This window comes from Salvelinus sp. IW2-2015, linkage group LG22 (genome assembly GCF_002910315.2).
Source record: "Salvelinus sp. IW2-2015 linkage group LG22, ASM291031v2, whole genome shotgun sequence".
Classification (NCBI taxonomy): Eukaryota; Metazoa; Chordata; class Actinopteri; order Salmoniformes; family Salmonidae; genus Salvelinus; species Salvelinus sp. IW2-2015.
The window spans coordinates 35161948-35185871 of record NC_036862.1 but is presented as its reverse complement, the minus strand read 5'-3'; the positions used below and the strand labels follow the sequence as shown (position 1 = coordinate 35185871).

The 23924-nt window shown below is 41.1% G+C and overlaps 1 protein-coding gene across 1 annotated transcript in view; it reads left to right on the top strand.

Moving 5' to 3' along the window:
- Nucleotides 1-13544: 13544 nt before the first annotated feature.
- LOC111949408 (phosphatidylinositol 4,5-bisphosphate 3-kinase catalytic subunit beta isoform-like) overlaps nucleotides 13545-23924 on the top strand; it is a 101182-nt gene continuing 90802 nt past the window's right edge. The window contains 1 exon segment of the mRNA XM_070434238.1: nucleotides 13545-14028. The gene's annotated coding sequence lies outside the window, so the exon portion shown is untranslated.

Below are 23924 nucleotides of genomic sequence, written 5' to 3'. Positions count from 1 at the left end.
CCCGTTATTGTCTATGCCTTGAAGTCTATGCCATGTATATAAAGCCGTTRTATCCTATCATCAGGTGCATGTTTATTAATAGGCCTGGTGCCACTGTTGCATTGTTTTACTTGCAGCTGAAGGGCCTTGGTTGAAATTAATGGTGTAATGCATTAGCCCACCTTTGTAATCACATGTGTATGAGGCAAATTGTAGATACATTCAGCCCAACAGAAACCATCACGGTTAAAGGTTTTAGCTTTCTGTSTGGGCATATTCCATGACTTGAGACTCAGTTCGCATAAGATACTATATGGAGTGTTGAACTGTTTACCATTCCTCGTTCAAGCACATACGACCAAGCGACCAATTTGTGTAAGGATTCATTTAAAAAAAAATGTTTGACCTAAACACATAGTTCCTTAATGTCTTGAGAATATCAGAGGACAAATCGCTTCGACCCACAAACGAAAGTCAATGCATTTAGCCATAGCCAAAAATKGAGGAAAAATGCGAAATGTGAAATGTCATTAGAGTGAATGAAGCATGTTGTTTTAGCAGAAGCTAAATTCAACAAATCCTTGTCGGATATAAATCATAAAACAGGTAGCCTAACATGAGAGACAACTCAACTCAATGTACTCTTATTAATAATAGAACACCACATTAATTAGGCCTAAAAGTGTACCTATACATAGTTCATCAAACGTTATAATGCTGTGCACTCTAATTCAAAATGTTATTTAACTTGGGGAATAAAACTACCTCAGCAAATAAGAAAAATAACAAACAGTAGTTCAAAGACATTAGTTGAGCATTGATTCAAACTCCGCGAAGCCAACTGGCGCTTCATCCGGGAGATCTATGCTGCTATACATTGTGTGTCTCTCTGTTTAACGAGCTGGATTGAGCAGCGCGCGAGCGTCACCTTTCAGCGCTGCGCGGCCACTTGGACACAAATCTCTGCGCGCGCAGAGGGAGCGACAATGCAAGATTTGAAGGTAGGCCTAGCTGTGTATATTTTATGCTTGCTCACATTAATGTTTTGTAAACAACGAGGAGATAAGGACGTGTTTGAAAGGCCAGTGTATTCTAAACATGCTTCTTAAAATAATAAATAGGCTTACAACATTTCACGAAAAATAAGGCATGTTGTCAGCGAGCTAGTAACCATTTTCGGAGACTAGTCTACTTTTAGCCGACGATGGATATGTCGTGCTTTGCCTATTTAACCAACTGAACGTGTGATATTTTGACATTCCTATATTATGATTATGATAGCCTATATTAGCATATGATGACACTAATAATAATGATTATTATTATCATACCTATGTTAAACTTTCAATGTACCAGATGTTGTATTAATTGTTACAATTGTACAGACAATATTCATGCTGATGATATGAGCAGGTACAGGATTCTGAGTACATTTGAGCGTAGGTATAGAGGAGCCTTGCACATGTAACTGTAGAGTTGCGTTTTGTTTATTTACATTCGTTGATTATATTATTTGACAAAGACATGACCAATGCATTTTAGGCGTACTTTAGATGTTGCAATATGTCTTTCTCTTTTAGTTTACAGTGCCCTGAGAAAGTATTCACACCCCTTGACTTTTTCCACATTTTSTTGTGTTACAGCYTGAATCTAAAATAGATTAAATTGAGATTTTTTTGTCACTGGCCTAGCACAATACCCCATAATGTCAAAGTGGAATTGTATTTATAGAACATTTTACAAATTAATTAAACATGAAAAGCTGAAATGTCTTGAGTCAATAAGTATTCAACCCATTTGTTATGGCAAGCCTAAACCCATTCAGGAGTAACAATGTGCTTAAGAAGTCACATAATAAGTTGCATGGACTCACTCTGTGTGCAATAATAGTGTTTAACATGATTTTTGAATGATTACCTCATCTCTGTACCCCACACATACAATTATCTTTAAGTCCCTCAGTCCAGCAGTGAATTTCAAACACAGATTCAACCACAAAGATCAGGGAGGTTTTCCAATGCTTGCAAAGAAGGGCACCTTTTGGCAGATGGCTAAAAACAAAGCTGAATATCCCTTTGAGCATGGTGAAGTTATTAATTACACTTTGGATGATGTATCAATGCACCCAGTCACTACAAAGATACAGGCTTCCTTCCTATCTCAGTTGCCGGAGAGGAAGAAACCGCTCAATGATTTCACTATGAGGCCAATGGTGACWTTAAAACAGTTATAGAGTTTAATGGCAGTGATAGGAGAAAACTGAGGATGGATCAACAACATTGTTGTTACTCCACAATACTAACCTAATTGACAGAGTGAAAATAAGGAAGCCTGTACAGAATAAAAAATATTACTAAACGTTTGCACCAAGACACTAAATTAATACTGCAAAAAAATGTGGCAAAGCAATTTACTTTCTGTTCTGAATAAAAAGGGTTTGGGGAAAATTAAATACAACACATTACTGAGTACCACTCATCATATTTTCAAGCATAGTGGTGGCTGCATCATGTTATGGGTATGCTTGTAATCGTAATTTTTTTTTTGAAAAATATTAATGGAATTAAGCTAGGYACAGGCAAAATCCTAAAGGAAAACCTGGTTCAGTCTGCTTTCCACCAGACACCAGGGAGATGAATTCACCTTTAAGCAGGACAATAACCTAAAACACAAGGCCAAATCTACACTGGAGTTTCTTATCAAGAAGACAGTGGCAGAGTTACAGTTTTGACTTATATCTGCTTGAAAATATATGGCAAGACCTGAAAATGGATATCTAGTAATAATCAACAACCAATTTGACAGAGCTTGAAGAAATTTGAAAATATAAATGGGCAATCCAGGTATGGAAAGTTCTTAGAGACTTATCCAGAAAGACTCACAACTGTGATCGCTGCCAAAAGGTGATTCTAAAATGTAATGACTCAGGGAGTTGAATACTTATCTAATCAAGATATATTAATATTTGACAAAWGTTCGAATTTTTCTTCCTCTTTGTGATTACWGAGTATTTTSTGTAGATCGTTGACAAAAAAAATTGCCTATTAAATCCATTTGTAACCAACTTTGTAACACAACAACATTTGGAAAAAGTCAAGGGGTGTGAATACTTTCTGAAGGCACTGTATGTCTGTGCATAAAGCCAGACCCAATAGAATTGTCTGCACAGATATGACACACCAAGCAGATCGCTCAAGATTGATTTCAAAATTGGACAACTGTACGTGTCCTGTAGTCGTCGGGAAATGCCTTCAAAACCGTCCACTAGGGGCATGAGTGAGCGCTATTATCATCAAGTAGGCTTGGGTTTCGCTAGGGAGTTGTTGACAAACCTTAACTCTTAACTTAACTATTGGGAATGGATGCCTAAACTTAATGTTTTGATGCTCTGGATACAAAGGTTGCGTGTTCAATCCCAGCGGTATTAATGATGCTGAGAGTCAGCCCAGGGTGTCAACAACTGTCCCATGACTCCGAATCTGAAGTTATGTGTTTAATCCCAGTGGTAGACAGTCATTWAWAWWYWTWTTTTTTTTAACCCAATCCCAAACTTTAATCCTTAATTTAACAATTTGAAATGAATGTCTAAAYGTAATGTTTTAACCCTCCAGATCCGAAAGGTCATGTGTTCAATCCCAGTGGTAGACACTCACTTATTWTTWTTTTWAATTAACCCTATACCAAACCTTAAGTCTTAACGTAACCATTCGGAAWGAATGCCTAAATTKAATGGTTTAACCATATTCGAAATTTGACATTTGGAGAAATGGAATGATGCTGAGCARGAGGAGTCAATCCGGTGTGTCAAAAAAACTTTGAAATTTGACTTTTGGAGCAACTTCCAAAATTGATGTTTAAAGAAACGTGGTTAAACGTCAGAATWTGAAGTCAAATTTGTAAAACCGTGAGATCTTGTTTGAACACACACCCACACACAAACACACACAAATCAAACATTTTCGGTGCATGGGGCGCATGCATGTGTTTGTTCAGTGTAGGTGCGGCAGGTGTGCATTTTAGCAGAAAGGTTGCCAGTTCAGCTGAGCTGAGCTGAGCCGGGCGCGCGGGAACAATGGTCCTGCATGCAGGATGTCCCCAGGCCTGCGGGAGATAAGACAAGCTCGAATCAGGAATTCCTCGCTCCTTCCGCGAAAATAGTCCAAAAAAAAGTATAGAGTGTCACACACCATATGAAAGATGCAGAGGCGGTCATTGCCWTAGAATGCGGAATTATAATACTAATATATAGTAATTGAATAGGATCTTAATGGTCATTGCTATCTGACTGCACTCCTTGAATGCAATTAGCAGCCCTATTCAAAACCCTGTGCSTTCTAACATCCCTATTCAATCTGTCTTGGAAGCGCATTGATTTAATCATAGAGTAGAGATATTTAGGCCTACGATATGTCCTGAAAATGTCATACCTGAAACATGGGGTTACGGAGTAAGCAAACCTACAGTAGGCACCATAGTAGCCTGCCGTTTCAATAATTATTATTTATAAACATTTGATACATATTACCAGTAAAACATTTGCCAAGTACACAAACAATTTTGTGGCACATGTAAAACTATCACAATAATGCTCGCATCACTTCAGTTAAGAGGATTGCTTTTTAATAGGACTAACATAGTCCAAATGATGTCCACATGACATGTCCTACGATACGTTTAATTGCAATGCAGTACATATTATTCATGTCAGTTTCTCATATACATTAATTCAAAACAGCTTAAATCAGGAGATCACTGTATCTTACCTGGAGAGTCTTTCACTTCATTATGGAGCGTTGCATCTAATATAGAATTACCGTACGTCAAAAATKTGTAAACCTATTAGGCTACGCATGGTTTTTCGCACGCTATTACGCTAATTACGATATGATAATAACAAAAGATGAAAACTATTACACAACAAAAATAAATAATCATATTGGTCCAAATGGTAAATTAGCCTAATCTTAAACTTTCTGCAAAACAAGGATATTGAGTGTGCTCTTCTGAGTAGGCCCCGACGTGGTCTACATTTCAGTATGGAATCTAGTTAAATCACAACTCTTAAAGCCTTTATCATGAAGTTAAACTTTATTTTACATTTTTTATGAAGAGCCTCATTCTCAAGCCTGGTACGTCAAATCTGATTTTTCCAACCTTAGCTTGAAACAGTGCATTCAAAAAATTCATACACCTTGACTTATTCCACATTTTGTTGTGTTACAGCCTGAATTTAAAATTGATTAAATAATAWTTTTTTTCTCACCCATCTACACACAATACCCCAAAATGACAAAGTGAAAACATGTTTTTAGAAGTGTTTGCACATTTATTGAAAATGAAAAACAGAAATATCTCATTACATAATTATTCACMCCCTCGAGTCAAAACTTTGTAGAAGCACCTTTGGAGGAAATTACAGCTGTGAGTCTTTTTGGGTAAGTCTCTAAGAGCTTTGCACACGTGGATTGTACAATATTTGCGCATTATTATTTTAAATATTCTTCAAGCTCTGTCAAGTTGATTGTTGATCATTGGTAGACAGACATTTTCAAGTCTTGCCATAGCCTTTCAAGCATAGATTTAAGTCAATCAACTTAACTAGGCCACTGCAGGACATTCAATGTCGTCTTGGTAAGCAACTCCAGTGTAGATTTGGCCTTGTGTTCTAGGTTATTGTCCTGCTGAAAGGTGAACTCGTCTCCCAGTGTCTGTTGGAAAGCAGACTGAASAAGTTTTTCCTAAGATTTTGCTTGTGCTTATTTTTTATTTTTGCAGTACGTCTTAATTAAGTGCCTTGTTTTTTTTTTTGGGGGGGGGTTGCCTTTATTTAACTAGGCAAGTCAGTTAACTAGGCAAGTCGGGGCGGCAGGTAGCCTAGTGGTTAGAGCGTTGGACTTGTAACCGAAAGGTTGCTAGATTGAATCCCGATCTGATAAGGTAAACATCTGTCGTTCTGAWGAAGGCAGTTAACCCACTGTTCCTAGGCCGTCTTTGAAAATAAGAATATGTTCTTAACTGACTTGCCTAGTTAAATAAAGGTTGAAAAAATAACAAATTCGTATTTACAACGAATGCATGTTCTCTAAAGGTTCCCTTTTTTCACTATGTAATTTAGGTTAGTATTGTGGAGTAACTACAATGTTGTTTATCCATTCTCAGTTTTCTCATATAGCTAACATTAAAATCTGTAACTCTTAAAATCACCATTGGCCTCATTGTGAAATCCCTGAGCAGTTTCCTTCCTCTCRGGCAACTGAGTTAGGAAGGACGCCTGTATCTTTGTAGTGACTGGGTGTATTGATACACCATCCAATGCCAAATGATTAACTTCACTATGCTCAAAGGGATATTCAGCGTCTGCTTTTTTTTGGTATTTTTACACATCTACCAACTGGTGCCCTTTTCTAGGCTTTGGAAAACMTCTATGGTCTTTGTGGTTGAATGTGTGAATGTGTGCTTGACTCGATTGAGGGACCTTACAGATAATTGTATGTGTGGGGTACAGAGATGGGGCAGTTATTAAAAAATAACRTTAACCACTAATATTGAACAAGGAATGAGTCCACTTATTACTCGATTTGTTCATCAAATTTTTACTCCTGAACTTATTTAGGCTTGCCATAACAAATGGGTTTAATACTTATAAAAACTGATTTATTAATCATTGCATAACATCTCCACTCCTTACAATCCCTCATAATAATCAGTCGTGATCAGTCGCTTAATTCCATCCTTTTTTACAAGTTTTGCTGCACATTTATAAATGTAGCATCTGTATACTGCGTGTTCAGAGTTTGGGTTGTAGCCAAATCGGAGATTGGTCCCAACAATCTACCTTTGTGAATCCTTTTCAAGAACAGTAACAGAATTATACTTTKTTTTCTTCTTCAAATGCACACATTCACTACAATATATATCTTTACAGATGAAATATTTGTATAATATGTGGTGTATAACTGAGGTATATGCGCATGCGTGTGTATGTGTGTGTGTGCTTGTGTGTGCGTGTCAGTGGTAGAAAAAGTTCTCAATTGGCATACTTGAGTAGAAGTAAAGTTACCTTAATAGAAAATGACACAAGTAAAAGTCACCCAGTAAAATACTACTTGAGTAAAAGTCTAAAAGTATTTAGTTTTAAATATACTTATGTATCAACATGCAATTGCTCAAATATACTTAAGTAAAAGTAAACATATAAATCATTTAAAATTCCTGATATTAAGCAAACCATAATGCACAATTTTCTTGTTTTTATTTTATTTACGGATAGCCAGGGCCATACTCAGACATAATTTACAACAACGCGTTTGTGTTTAGTGAGTCCGCSAGGGATGCTCTTTTAATAAGTGGCGAATTGGACAATTTTCCTGCATGTCCTGCTAAGCATTCAAAATGTAACGGGTACTTTTGGGTGTCAGAGAAAGTGTATGGAGTAAAAAGTACACTATTTTCTTTAGGAATGTAGTGAAGTAAAAGTTGTCAAAAATATAAATAGTATGGTAAAGTACAGACACCCCCCCCCAAAATACTTAAGTAGTAGGCCAGTTTGAAGTACTTTACACCACTGGTGTGTGTCGGGGGGAGAGGAATGGAGCCACACGCATGCCTTGCATCCAAAGTTCTAGGTGTATGTCAGKGGGGGGGGGGGGGGGGGGGGATTATTATTATTTCATGATGAGGTGAAAAGGTTTCGCACACTGTGAGGTTTTGTTTTTGCCTGTCTTTCTATTGAGCGCGCAGTGAATAACCGTGATTGTATCCTTTGTTGTGCTCGCAGAGATGACAGATTATAATCAACAAGACGAATGAGGTCAAATCATTCTCACAGAACACATTTGACCCTCAAGTTCCAGGCGTACCTGAACTCGTTTTGGGAACTCGTGTGTGCGTGCGTCCATCCCTGGCTCGTGAGGTGACAGGCGAGTGCGGCAGCTGCGCACGCTAGGGCAACCCGGACGCCCAAGTCACACACAGGTTGCCGGTTTCCCAATGCTCTCACACAATTGAATTCATGACATTCTTGGGAATGTTTGAGATTTAAGCGCAACCGTTTCCATTTGGACGCAGCGCACATCACCCCAAACCCATTGAAAAGGAGAGTGGGGTCACCATTGTTTGGTATACACTAGCTCGAAACAGGAAAATATGCAAAGATTTGATTCGCAGAAAATCCGGCAATTGTTAGGATCTGCGTGAGTTTTTTCCCTCCCTTGCACCAAAAATACTAAAAGTTAATTYGGTCCAAAAGCTTTGTCCTATTTGTATGACATTGCAAAAGTTTTTTTTCGGAGCATCCCTTGGTGGATCTCGAATGTAATCTACTTGTCACACTGATCTACGTGATGTTTTCAGTTACAGTGGATTTTTATCATAATGAAAACCCCGAGAAACAATAGATTACATGAAATAATTCCCTAATCAACCAACATAATAATGACAATGTGTTTTGATACACCACGATAGTTTATAAATAGGAAATACACACACGGGTTTGTTGACAGGACCCCCGGCCAAAAGAACACAGAAGTTCATAAAACGTATATAAACACGTGATAATAAATACGCAGGATGAGTTGTCATCCACTCAGGGAGAATGGCTGACCGTGTGGCCTGGGTAACATCACGCACCGACCTCTCTCTGCCCCCGCCACAATGGGGCCACCAAAATGGCACCTTGCACAACTGCCAAGGGACAAGGGATCGTTTATAGGCTATGGCGCGCTGTGCGCGTCTCCAAATAAGTTTGGCGCTCCAGAAAAGTGGGGTAACACTGTAACGGAATACTTATAGGTGATTAATATATGTGCACTTCATTAATGTTTCCTATATGTCACTTATATAAATAATTGGCATATGGGTTGAAATTGTAGTGCTTCAAATAGTTGCATACCTAGGCCTAGGCTAAATGACCATCCGAAATTCAATGGATTATAGGTTAGTTTAGGGTAAATCCATGTATCATCATGTTCAAAATGCTTGAATTTGACCTTCACACAACCTGCTGAATTACCAGTGGTTTACCTCTGAATGGCGGAACTGGTTGGCCGTTTCTACAAAGGGAAATGCGATACACTTTACAACAGCACTTTCTCTTCTCTTGATTATGAGTTCTAAATTGCTTTGTCGGTTTTAAATGGGAGTAATTTTTCCATAGTGCCCGTTGATGGAGGCTATTTTTAAAACCTCTTCCGCTTCTTGTGCTTCGAAAAAACTTCCGGTGAGTTGGCAAGGGTAGGCTAACCAGCTCTCCGGGGCCATTTCTCATTTTCACATTTCCAATGATTAACCTGGAAACCTTGGGGCCCATTAAGGCTCAAAACTTGCTAAACAGAATTTAAATTACATATTTTTGTTGTTTAGTTTCCGGTATCAGGGCTGCCWAGTGGTGCAGTGGTCCAAGGCACTGCATCTCAGTGCTCAAGGTGTCACTACAGACCCTGGTTCAACCCTGGGCTGTATCACATGTAAACATGTATACACAGGCCCCAGCTGTAAAAGAGATCTTGGTCTCAGTCTGTGTTCCTTGTTGAAATAAAGGTATAATAATAATAATCACAACCGGCCGTGATCAGAAGTCCCATAGGGCGGCGCACAGTTGGCCCAGCGTCGTATGGGTTAGGGGAGGGTTTGGCTGGGGTAGGCCGTCATTGTAAAATGTGAATTTGTTCTTAACTGACTAGTTAAATAAAGGTTAAATAACAAAATATAAAAAAACAATTTGTCTATATCCATTTTGATTGGGAAATATKACATTTTAGGCTTGCCTGACGACTCACCCTGAATTTAATTCCGCTGCTCTATCGATCCTAGCCTATATACTGTACATGCTGTCTGAAACTGCCATTCTAGAAGTTGCTTGTGTGAATTCAAAATGAGGGGCGTTGTACAAAATAGATTAATCACCGATTGGATCATCTCAAACAAATCTAACCAATCAGAGTATCAAAGTTAATAATGTGATCATGTAGGGCCGCTCTGGCCCAACCCATTTGTTTCTGGGATCAATCAGAAAGGACAGACTCTGTACGGATTCTAGAAATGTTGGGGAGACTCATCATTGAGAAGAAATGTCAGTTGGCCGGAGCAATGYGGATGGGTTGCCAGGCAAATAATAGGCTACATTGGCTCACTTGGGGTTTTGAATAAGGACAAAACTGACTAAAACAAGCATATCCTTAGATGCCCCTTTGCCATTACCACAACAAGTATAATAGCTTGACTTTAAATACTATTGTCCTAGAGCTGRGGTGCTGGTCAATGTTTCTAATTCACTCCCTCAGTACCCCTGAAAGAGTCTGTTTACACATGCCAGTTTATGGCCACATCCATTCTCTAGGGGCACACCCCTGTAAACCATTACAYGTTGCATGGTTCCATTCTGTCTTCATTAAATGCTTCATTAAACCTCATTGATACAGGAATTATTTTGAAAAATGACCAACATATCCAGGCTAGAGGTATAGGACCAGGATGCCAGGATGTAGYGGCATGGCACTATACAGGTGGCTTAATTAGCTGAGTAAAAATACAATTAATGGTTATTATTGCATGTTGATTACAACATGATTTTCATGTTATAACAAGTTGTTATTGGTTAGGTCATTTATTTATGTGCTGTACCCTGAGAAAGGACAGGAATGTCTCTCCAGTGAGTCTCTCTCCATTGGCTGTGTATGGGCACAAAACAGGAAGTTTGCCTTGGGCCTGACCCTGGGTCTCCGCCTCTCCAATCAAGCATAGCCTCGTCACATCCCCAGATCACATCACAGTACAATCCAATTTCAGCCCCAGAAACAATCTATACCTTTCAAGCAATTACATACCTATTGGAAAGGGCTCACAATTAAACAAATTATTATATTTTGATACCCGTAATTATACGCATTCGYATGAGGTCTCCTTTCAAGTCCAACGTGCTTTTTATTACAYGCTTATCTCGCGTTATGAGATTATGCAGCGAGCAGGTTTGGATTGAGTTAGGGTACATTTCATTGAATAAGAGGAGAATAACTCTGTAATAGAAGCATGCTGGAGTCAGCCATACAGCGATCTGGCCCTTCCCTTTGAGCCCGGATTATGTTTACCAAATGTAAGACAATGAGAATGTTATTAGGGGGCTAGGAGGGAGTGCCCCACACCCCTGCCTGCCTATGTAGGCCATATGACACATGGCATATGGCACAGCCTGTCCCTGGCTCTGGCCTGCTTCACAGAGCAGAGGATTTCCTTTGAAAGACGATTTATTTCATTAGTCATATTCCCAGCTTGGCTCAGAGCCTCGGCATGGTTTGGATAGCCTTGTGCGATTTGTTTGTATATAACCACCACTTAATCAATCAACAGGGGTTGGATTGGGGTATTGTATTAAGTGGGTCTGTCCTCAAATTGCTTGCCTTTTTATTATAGTGTTTTAGAGGCATGTATTACATTCCCACTATAGGCTGCTGTCTCCCATGCTGAAGTGGTGGAACCAAAGTCGCCAAGTGACTTGGTAATACTTATTTTATTCATGCATGTATACATATTTATATTATTACTTACTCTTTTACAAATGTAATAATGAGGGGTAGGGGTAAATTCCATTTAGGTCTCAGCCAATGAGGGAAGCTTACATTCAGTTCATGACTCGTGGCCACGAACCTGGCCCTAAAACATATCTGGTGATCTTTGGGATAAAAGTTGATGCACATGCTAGGCTGCTATGTACCGCCCTCTTGTGGAATGAAATATTGTATTACAGCTAATAATGAGTGCTTCTTGAAGTTCAGTGATGTGTGAGTGTGCATGTGCGTGTGAGAGAGGGAGTGATAGGGAGCGGGAGAGATAGAGAGCGAGAGCAATAGAGAGTGGAGTTGCATTGGAAATGGTAAACCACAAGAGGTTGGTGGCACCTTAATTGGGGAGGACTGGCTTGTGGTTATGGCTGGAGCGGAATTGGTGGAATGGTATCAAATACAACAAACACATRGTTTCCATGGAAACATTTCCATCCATCAGATAAAAGCTCTAGTAGAAATGTCTCACATATTCCACATGTTTATCAAATCTGGGGTCAGATGAGTTTAGTAATGTTATAGTCACAATCAGTGTTATAGGTCAGATGAGTTTAGTAATGTTACAATCACAATCAGTGTTATAGGTCAGATGAGGTTTAATAATGTTATAGTCAAATCAGTGTTATAGTCAGATGAGTTTACTAATGTTATAATCACAATCAGTGTTATAGTCAGATGAGTTTAGTAATGTTACAATCACAATCAGTGTTAAAGGTCAGATGAGTTTAGTAATGTTATAGTCAATCATGTTATAGGTCAGATGAGTTTAGTAATGTATAATCACAATCAGTGTTATAGGTCAGATGAGTTTAGTAATGTTACAATCACAATCAGTGTTATAGGTCAGACGAGTTTAATAATGTTATAATCACAATCAGTGTTAGGTTCAGATGAGTTTAGTAATGTTATAATCACAATCAGTGTTATAGGTCAGATGAGTTTAGTAATGTTATAGGTCAGATGAGTTTAGTAATGTTATCATCACCCACACATTACATCCTATACCCCATACAGTGCACTGGTTTTGGTCATCTCTGGCACACTATTGGTCAGTTCTGAGACAGCCAGTCCATCACCTCCTCCCTGGTTAACCAGAGGTTTCCTAAACTCACTCATGGGGTGTGTTCAGTATTAAGGTGTGCAATGTTGAAATCAACGAAAAGGATACTGAACGACCAGTTGAAAATCGTTGTGATGTTGGTGGCCCAGAGGGCGATTACTGTCTGGTGTTTGGTGACTTTTGCTATTTCAAATGGTCACACCAATATTAAATCAGGCGATACCTTGAAGCAAACGTACCTCAAATGCTGTTGAAGAACGGTGCATACTTTTTGGGGGGAAACGTGTCGTTCAGTACAAACTGTCACAACGTAGCAAACGTTAAATCAAACTTAACTCACCAATGTTCTCCGTCAATAATGATGTAAGAACATGTCCTCATTTATATAAACAGGTCACCAGGAGGCGACACAGCTCTTTCATTAATGGTTACATTTCTCCCTGCAGCAAGTGGACTGCTGTATCAGACCAAATACATACTTTTTTTCTGCGTTTTGTCACTGTGCTTTTCAAAATATGATAGATCAGAGACAACACCACCACTTGACAAAGGGTCAACTTGCTGCCCTTTCAATTGATGATGAGGCAACTGACTTGTGTTGCATGGTGCAGGCCCTATACAATTATTAATAACTAATAAATACCTCTGGTTTATCCTTACTCTCTATGAGACGGTTTAGATCAAAACCATGATGAATAATGTAGCCTAGTTTAACGTGAACCATTAGCCTAGGGGGCTACATGTTGGTTATGCATTCACAGTAGGCTAAACTATAGATGAATGCACTGCCTTTACTGTTATTGACATACAAAATAGTGTGCCTATTTGTTTTTAACGCAGCCTCACAACCAGGCAGGCACTGACTGGCAGAGAACCCAGTATAATGACCGCCTCAAGTCAACACGCGACCCCCTCACCAAAATAATGCATCGGGGATAATCGACGCGCCTTCGGSAACGTTGGAATGAATGTTTCAACTGACAAATTCCACTCGCGTTCTTTTCTTTCATCTCAATTAGTTGGAGAGGTTTCAGAACTGTGTGTTTCCGGGTGAAATCTCGGCCCCGAAGTTTCATGCCGAAGATATGAAGATAGGGGAAGCAAAGCCGGCTGAGCACTAGGCGACTGCAAGAACAGTGTAGGCTACGCAGGGAGGGGGAGAGACGGAACGGGAGGGATAGAAGAAAAAAAACGAACAGCACCCGAACTGTGCGTGGTTCACCTTCTGAAAAACAGGAAGCCAACGCCGATCAGCCCACCTGGCCGCATTGTCCTGCGGGGAGAAGACAGCGGTTTCTCACGGCTCATCTTGTCACGCATATTTTAAAGCCTAAATATCGTTATTGTGGATTCAATCGAGAGAAAAACTACTATACCTATTTCCTCACTAGGACGGTCGATATTCTCCTATTCCCAACAGGAGTGTAACTCAAGGTAAGTCCCTGGCACACTTCCGTCGCTATCACGAATTAGTAGGCTAACCTACATGGAGTCAGTGAGCACGTCGACCGAGGTGGACTTGAAGTGCTACGTTGTATCTACACCTCACCCATATGGTTGTTTGAATTTATCGGCTACATTTCMATTTTTGTCGTGTTTTGAAAATATTCGTTTCTTATTTTTGTTAAACAATAGGCAATGTTTCGAAACGAGTTTTATGATTGGTTTGTTCTCAGAACACCCAAGGATACATTCAGCCTTATCCCTAGGGTTATCATCCGTAAGTATCATCCACACCTAGGACCATGTGAACTACAAACCCTCCGAGTTATGTAGACTATGCCAAATATCCTCGGATTGTAGTCGTTTTTAAATATGGGCCTTCGAAAGCAGCGACATGTTTTGGTCTCGCAACTATTATGCAATGTATTTAAGATGCGGTTGGGTGTCGTTTTAATAATTTTATTTGGTGACTTGCCATTAATTAAAACTCGGGCTTGACGCACTCGTTTACCCCTCTGCACCCGGTGTAGCTTACTCCTGGTTTATTCCGCTGCTGCAGTTCCCATCATTTTTATCTCCGGCTATACAAAACCACGGGTTGACTCTAGGCTACGGATGACACGATGGGGACATGTTTAGGCTACACTTGGTACCATTGCTATTCTTTGCTGTTGGTTATGTCAGGATTTCTTTTGTATGTACTCTATGCCAAACTGAAGGGGATGTTACAGGAACATTGATAGAGTGGTAAAATAGGGCACGTCACATCGACGTTTGCCCSGCTGTAGTTTATATTTAAACTCAAACTCAGACGTGACGTTTTTATGTGTAGAACTGGGAAGTTTTTGGAGAGGACGGGTAGAATTGAGCGGTTAACCGGCAGATAGTGCGTTTCAGGMAAATTAATGAATAGCGTAGTGTAGTAGCACACTGTTTGTCATTTTCGCCAGGCCTATGCTTTTTGCCCCACTTTGTCAGCATGTAGGCCTGTCTACACTTGGATAGGCTAACTCCGAGCACACTTGGTGACAAACAACATATGCCTAGGACAATGATTCCAAGGGGGCTGTGTCTTTGAGACTTTGATATAGTTATTGCCAAGCCAATGTGATGGCACACCTTACCTGTCGTTAGATATTTTAGTGAATTAAGTGACACAATTTTAGATGTAGTTTAAATTATATTTAATAWATTCTAATGCTCATGCAAGTTTGAGCATGTATCTCTCTCAGATTCTCTCAAAGCTGCAATATAACTTTTGGGGCGAAGACCAAACTCACAGAATTGTAAGTTATAGATCTGTCATTCTCATTGAAAGTATAAGAAGTGGTACATTTGTTATGTGCGCTATGCTTCCCGGTCWTAACTGTAATTTCTGCATCTTTTACTTTCTTTCGGTTTTGTTCAGCTGAAAATACAATATTTTTGGTTATGKAAAATATATTTCAGCRGTTTAGATGGTACAATGATTCTCTACACTACACTTGTTTTGTCAAATAAACTGAAATTAGGCAAACTATTTGAATTTTAGTWACTAGGAAATGGCGAAGCAATTTCTGCGTAATGCATCTTTAAGCAAGTCGGGTCTAATTATTTGGTAGCATATTCTATAATGGTTAAAGTGGATGCAAACAGTGTGTGACTTACACTAGATGACCAAGAGTATGTGGAATCCTGCTCGTTGAACATCTCATTCCAAAATCATGGGAATTAGAATGAGATCTCCCATTGCTGCTACAACAACCTCCACTCTTCTGGGAAGGCTTTCGACTAGATGTTGGATCATTGCTGTGGGGACTTGCTTCCATTCAGCCACAAAAGCATTAGTGAGGTTGGGCGATTTAGGCATGGCTCACAGTCGGCGTTCCAATTCATCCCAAAGGTGTTCAATGGGGTTGAGGTCAGGGCTCTGTGCAGGCCAGTCAAGTTCTTCCATACCGATCTCTACAAACWATTTTTGTATGGACCTCGCTTTGTGCACGGGGGCATTGTCATGCTGAAACAGGAAAGMGCAATCCCCAAACTGTTGCCACAAAGTTGGAAACACAGAATCGCCTAGAGAGTTATTGTACGCTGTAGCGTTAAGATTTCCCTTTACTGGAACTAAGGGGTCTAGCCCGAACCATGAAAAACAACCCAAGACCATAATTTCTCCTCCACCAAACAGTACAGTTGGCACTATGCATTCGAGGAGGTAGCGTTCTCCTGGCATCCACCAAACCCAGATTCGTCCGTCGAACTGCCAGATGGTAAAGCATGATTCATCACTTCAGAGAACRCGTTTCCTCTGCTCCAGAGTCCAATGGCGGCAAACCTTATACCACTCCAGCCGACGCTTGGCATTGCGCATGTGTGCGGCTGCTCGGCCATGGGAACCCATTTCATGAAGCTCTTGACGACTAGTTCTTGTGCTGACTTTGCTTCCAGAGGCAGTTTGGAACTTGGTAGTGAGTGTTGCAACCGAGGACAGACGATTTTTATGCGTGCTACGCACTTAAGCTCACAGACTGGGATCGGCGAGTGCTTGTGTGGCCTACCACTTTGCTGTTGTTGCTCCTAGAAGTTTCTACTTCACAATAACAGCATTTACAGTTGACTGGGGCAGGGCAGAAATTTGACAAACCTACTTGTTGGAAAGGTGGCATCCTATGAYGGTGCCACGTTGAAAGTCACTGAGCTCTTCAGTAAGGCCATTCTTCTGCCAATGTTTGTCTATGGAGATTGCATGTCTGTGTGCACAATTTTATACATGTCAGCAACGGGTGTGGYTGAAATAGGGGTGTCCACATGCTTTTGTGTATATATAGTGCATCTTCACTGTATGACTGAGATGTGTACATTTGTGGTCCACACACCCTTCTGGGGTTTCGCTCCCACAAGAGGGCCGAATCTTTCCTCTCAAGATAAGACAATGGAAATTACACTTGTTAGAACTCAGACATGTTTCTCTCTCTTTACCATCTCACTCCAACACACACACACACACACACACACACACACACACACACACACACACACACACACAATCCCCATTCCTCTATTATTGTCTAAATTATAATTTGATTCAGACGTGTGTGTTTACAGCAGCCTGGTGAGACCAAAGCACCAAGTAAGTAAGCTTCCCAGCGAGACGAGGGAGGCATTATGTCAGGGGACCGTCAGAGATACAAACAGGAGTGTGCGTCTAATACAGTATCTGTGGCTATGAGAGCCAATTCCACACACAGCCCCCCTGGAGCACTAACACACGGGGTCTGGGGGAGAGGAGGTGGTGACTGGGCCATGAATGGAGCAATTCTCTCAGTCATGTGAGAGAGAGCTCTGTGCTTCCGAGGGGACAATTTGTTTGCATAAACACTTAATACACACATTTGACTTATTTACGACACAGTACGCAAACACACGCACACACTCATTGACCTCAACACACTTCCACCACATGMATTCCTAAATGGCAATCATGCATGGTTTATCTATTGCCCTCTCACACAGACCGTTATAGTAGCCATTTGGCACGTGCGCGAACACACTATATCAAGAGTGTGCCCAGGCGGTGGCCATGACTGCGGAACTAATTATCGTTCAGAGCATTAATGCACTTCCTGCAAAGAAAGGTCAGAACTGTCTGTCTGACTGATGGCAGTAGACTATTGTAAATGTGTTTTTGTGTGCAGCCTCATGATTGCACTGTATTCAATAGTGCAGAAAGTGAGGATCATTAGCGAACGTGTCATGATTAAATTGACATTTGGATCACTGATCACACAGATAATTATAAGTATTCGCCATTTACTGTAGCTGCTCATTGAAATGAATGTGTACTGATCAAATTAACTTGTATTTAGTTCTCTCTTGAAGGATAATGTTATTTTGAGTTGGTGTGATATCCCTGTGGGAAACAGGAGATATTTTTAATCAGGCAGCGTGCCAGGCTGCCCAGTGTTAGGTGGGGCTGTTCTCAAGCCCCCTCTGAGGTAGTGGGGGRSGACGACTGATAACACTGCTGACGTCAGTCTTCAGTCAACTTAACAATGCAGCYCTTTAGACAACCTGMTATTTACTCCACAACCAGGCCTCTCCTAAAAGTTATTATAAAATGACCTGGTCTCTTGGTGAAAAGTGATAGCTAAAAGGACTGGTTCCTACCCCTTTAMATTAGCCAGTCGTACTGGGTGTGTCTCTCTCGTCTGGACCCAATCCTCCAATCCAGTGGGGTTCTGATTGACATCCCGTCCTCCATCTCAATGACACCTGCTGGTGTGCTGCAATCTACCCCCTCTCATCCTTCTCCCCTCTCTTCTTTCCTTCTCTCTATTCATTACAATAGATTTACTACTGAAACACCCTCCTTCAGGGACATATACTCCCCACCTGCCTGTTTATACAATACCATTGAGGTCATGTGTGTTTGTACAGTAGTCAGTGTTCTTGATGAATGAATGAATGAATGAGACACCTGCATCTTCTAATATTGCTGCCACCCACCCACCATCCTCAACTGTCCTCTTGCTCCCTAACTGGTTCTCTGACACACACACACGCAAACACACACTTCCTGCTGTCACAGTCAAATGTAATCACCCCTCACAGCCGTTGATGACTTGTGTAACATCCTCTCTGAAATCTGAAGGGAAGCCAGGAGTGWGTGTTTTGTGGAGCAGCTGTGCTCGTGTGTGTGTKTRKKKRKGKGTGKGGGGGTGTCATGCCCCATCAAACAGTCGTATCCCCTCAGCCAAATACCTTCTGTGGCTTAATATGCACAAAGCACTAGCATGCCCTCAGACGAGGTCACATACATACCGAGAGATACACTAGGTAGATATACAGTTGGTAGATTTATAGTAGGTATACAGTAAATAGATTTACACTAGATAGACTTCATATAATAATGAGCATATACAGGACATGCAGACACATAGGAAGTGTGACATGACCAGTGACTGAACCAGAGAGAACAGCAGCTTGATGGATTTCTCCACTTTCTTGCTTCACAAGCCAAGACCTGCAAAGGAATTCAGAGAGAGAGATGGGAGGAGGRGCGAGGAACATCGGGTGAAAGAAAGGGGCTGAGCAGTACAGCTACAGTATAGGAGGCAGGCAATAATAAAGGAGTACAGAAGGGGATATATTGAAACAAAAAGAAAGGAAGATGATTTTACAGTATTAGTTTGTTGTGAAGGAGAGAGGAAATAAGAGTTGAAAAGGTTGAGCGATCGATGGAATGAAAGACAAAGTAGATGCAGAAAGGTATAGAAAGAATAGATCTAGTTTTGAATGGAGGTTTGCTTGGTACAGAACAGGCCTGGTCAAAGGTCGGCCCGCGACCTGATTCAATACGGCCCGCGGAATCATGCTCAGATSACAAAGAATTTGCGATAGRYTTTGAAAAACTTTACTATTTGTTATTCAAATTAAAAGSCCAATGAATACTCGCCTTTGTGTAATGATTTAACTCCCACCGCTTGTGGGACATTTTATTTTGAAGGCACGTATAATTAACAACTGCACGAGGACAGACAGTGACTGACAGTCTGACACACACGTCACAGTTACAAATTGTAGCTAGCTAGAAATTGCGCAAAATTAGTTTTTCAAAGAAAAGGAAAGTAGACTGAATGCAGGGTGTTCCAGCAAGAGTKGACAWAGAAATATTTCTTTATTGAGGTATCAGGGAMAGCTGTGTGCTTAGTGTGCAAAGAGAGCATCGCTGTCTTGAAAGACTACAACTTGTTCCGACACTTCCAGACAAAGCATGCAGAGAAAGATAGGAATATGTCTTCTGAACAGAGTGCAAGTTCATCGAAAGAGTTGCTGTCTCAGTTGCAAAAGCAGCAAGGACTTTTTACAAAACGGCATTCAGCAAACGACGGAATTGCGAGAGCTAGCTATGTACATGTCCACAAAATTGCTAAACATAGCAAGCCATTCGCTGAGAGGGCGAATTCATTAAAGAATGTTTAATTGACTCTGCAGCAATACTTTGCCCCGACAAGAAAGAGCTGTTTGAAAATGTTTCCCTGTCAAGACGWTCAGTTACACGGCGTGTTGAGGACATCGCAGAGAATATGGAACAACAGTTGAAAGACAAGGTAAAAGATTTCACCTATTGCTCCTTGGCCCTGGATGAGAGCAGTGATGCAYGTGATACAGCGCAGTTGTTSATATTCTTACGAGGTATAACCCCAGACTTTGAAATTACAGAGGAGCTTGCTTCAGTGCAGTCAAYGAAGAGCACAACCACAGGGAAMGATTTATTGGAGGTTAATAAGTGTGTGACAAAGCAGGGACTGAGTTTGAAAAGTTATCCAGTGTGACCACTGATGGGTGCCCAAACTTGACAGGAAAAAACATTGGCCTTTTGAAAAGGATACAAGATCAAGTAGCTGAGCTGAACCCAGATCAGAAAAGTATTTTCCTGCATTGCAATATTCATTAGGAGGTGCTCTGTAAATGTGTTCTGAAAATGAGCCATGTTGTGGATACAGTCACTAAAGTGGTAAACTTCATAAGAGCAAAATGTTTAAACTACAGGCAGTTTGTCTCACTGTTGGAAGAGACAGTCGGGTCATGCAGATCTCCACTACCACACAAATGTGAGATGGCTGAGTTTGGGGAAGGTGCTTAAAAGGGTCTGGGTCCTGAAGTCGGAGATTGCAGAGTTTTTGCAAATGAATGGAAAATATGTGGATTTCCCTCAACTACAAGATAAAGAATGGTTGGCAGATTTTGCCTTCACCATGGACATCATGGCCCTCATGAATGAACTGAATTCCAAACTACAAGGGAAGGGCCTTTTTGCACATCAGATGTACAGCCTTGTCATAACCTTCAAGGGAAAATCACTACTGACCCGCCAAGTAGAAGCCAACAATCTCACCCACCTTCCGACACTACTAGTGTGTTCCCTATCAGATGACTAGCGGGAGAAGTATACACCCACCTTCCAACACTACTAGTCTGTTCCCTATCAGATGACTAGCGGGAGAAGTATACACCCACCTTCCGACACTACTAGTGTGTTCCTATCAGATGACCAGCGGGAGAAGTATACACCCCACTTCCGACACTACTAGTGTGTTCCCTATCAGACGACCAGCGGGGAAGTATACACCCACCTTCCACACTACTAGTGTGTTCCCTATCAGACGACCAGCGGGAGAAGTATACACCACCTTCCGACACTACTAGTGTGTTCCCTATCAGACGACCAGCGGGAGAAGTATACACCCACCTTCCGACACTACTAGTGTGTTCCCTATCAGACGACCAGCGGGAGAAGTATACACCCACCTTCCACACACTACTAGTGTGTTCCCTATCAAATGACCAGCGGGAGAAGTATACATCGCTGCTGCTTTGAACGGTGAGTTTTCTCGTCGTTTTGAGGATTTCAAAGTGTTGGAAAATGACATGCTGTTGGTTTCCTCTCCTTTTACCTTCAATGTGGATAACGCTCCCACTGACCTGCAACTTGAGCTTATCGATCTTCAGTCTGAAGCAGTGATTGTTTTTGAATCGTTCTCCAATGTCACTGACGAGGTTCTATGCATCTCTCAATGAGCAAAACTTTCCGGAGTCATGCTCAGAAGATGTTTGTACTGTTAGGTTGACCCAATGTATGTGAACARACATTTTCAGTGATGAAATAGAACACGTCAAGACACAGATCATCTCTTACTGACTCTCACCTCTCCGCAATCCTACGCATAGCGACGTCAGAAACTATACCTGACTTCACTGCTCTAGTCAAAGCCCATCAGAGACTTCACTCCTCACACTGATTGAGTAGTTTTAAATGTAATGTTGAGCTCTCCCTCTTTCTTGTGTTTTTGTGCGTACCCGTTAACAAGAGTTYTATCCTTGGTGCTGAATGCACAGTGCACTTTTCCCTCCGTGCAGTTCATTGCATGTTTAGTAATGAAAATACCTACTTCAACTGTATATCTGTCATCAGTCATACACATGATGTATAATCCTGTAATATGATTCTGGCCCGAAATGGCAAAAATATATTCTAATGTTGCCCTCCATGGAAAATAATTGCCCAGGCCTGGTATAGAATGAGGATTGGAGTGAGGTTTGCTTGGTATAGAATGAGGGTTGGAGTGAGGTTTGCTTGGTATAGAATGAGGGTTGGATGGATATAGAGAAGTGAGAAAAGTAGCGGTAGAAATGAAGAGTTTGATAGAGAAAGAAGAGCGGAGGGGTAGACTTTGCCTGACTACCCAAACTCCTTGTTCCGGTCAAACGCTACGACGCCTAAGGAGGTTAGTTTCTTCACCGCAATGAGTCTGGATCTAAGCCTGACAATTTCTAGACTGCAAACACATTCTAACCATTCTGATTGGTTCCAGAAACAGATGGGTTGGGTCAGAGCCAGATCCCCTTGTGTAAAGCGACGTTTTGAAAATGTGTTTTTGGCTTTGATACTCTGATTGATTGGTTGGAGATGATCCAATCGCTGATGACTTTGTTTTGTACAACATCCCTCGTTTTGAGGTCACCACAAGCGACTTCAGCGATGGCAGTCTCAGACTGAAGTATGTAGCGAACATAGAGCAGCGGAAGAATTYAGTTAGTCGTCAGGTAAGGGTAGACTGAGATAGAGGGATGTGTTGTCCTAACCTGGAGGTTTAGCTCTTCTCTCTGTAACTTGGAGTGACTGCACTCCTAACCATGGCAACACTAATTTAATAAGGCTGGACACTGCTACAGTTACACACACAACACACACAGATGCTGTTCTACGTAGGTATGTACTGTCATATGTGACCCAAATAGGTGCATTGAAATAGTGACGCACCGATATGACATTTTTGTCCGATTCCGATATTTTCCTTGGCAAAAAACACGATACCGATATAAATGTATTTTAGCAGCCTTTTTAAGCATTCTAGTACAGTTAAATAGTTAACACACATGGACGAAGCTGTCTAAGGCACTGCRTCTCAGTGCAAGAGGCATCACTACAGTCCCTGGTTCGAATCCAGGCTGTATCACATCCGGCCGTGAATGGGAGTCCCATAGGGCGGCCCGCAATTGGCCCAGCGTCATCCGGGCCGTCAATGTAAATAAGAATTTGTGCTTAACTGAYTTGTTTTTATTATGGATCCCCATTATATGCTGCCAAAGCAGCAGCTACTCTTCATGGGGTCCAGCAAAATTAAGGCAGTTTATACAATTTTAAAAACATTACAATACATTCACAGATTTCACAACACACTGTGTTCCCTCAGGCCCCTACTCCACCACTACCACGTATCTACAGTACTAAATCCATGTGTATGTATAGTGCGTATGTTATCGCGTATGCATGTGTCTGTGCCAATGTTTGTTGCTTCACAGTCCCGCTGTTCCAAAATGTTTTTTTAATCTGTTTTTTAAATCAAATTTTACTGCTTGCGTCAGTTACTTGGATGTGGAATAGAGTTCCATGTAGTCATGGCTCTATGTAGTACTGTGTGTTTCCCATAGTCTATTCTGGACTTGGGGACTGTGAAGAGACCTCTTGTGGGGTATGCATGAGTGACYGAGCTGTGTGCCAGTAGTTTAGACAGAAAGCTCAGTGCATTCAACATGTCAATACCTCTCAAAAATAAAGAAGTCCATCTCTCCTCCACTTTCAGCCAGGAGAGATTGACATGCATATTTATTAATATTAGCTCTCTGTGTACATCCAAGGGCCAGCCGTGCTGCCCTGTTCTGAGCCAATTGCCGTAGCGTCCCACCTGGCCAACATCCAGTGAAATTGCAGAGCGCCAAATTCAAAAACAGAAATACTCATTATAAAAAATTTACTTCTTGTTAATCCAACCACGGTGTCAGATTTCAAAAAGGCTTTACAGCGAAAGCATACCATGCGATTATCTGAGAACAGCGCCCAGAAG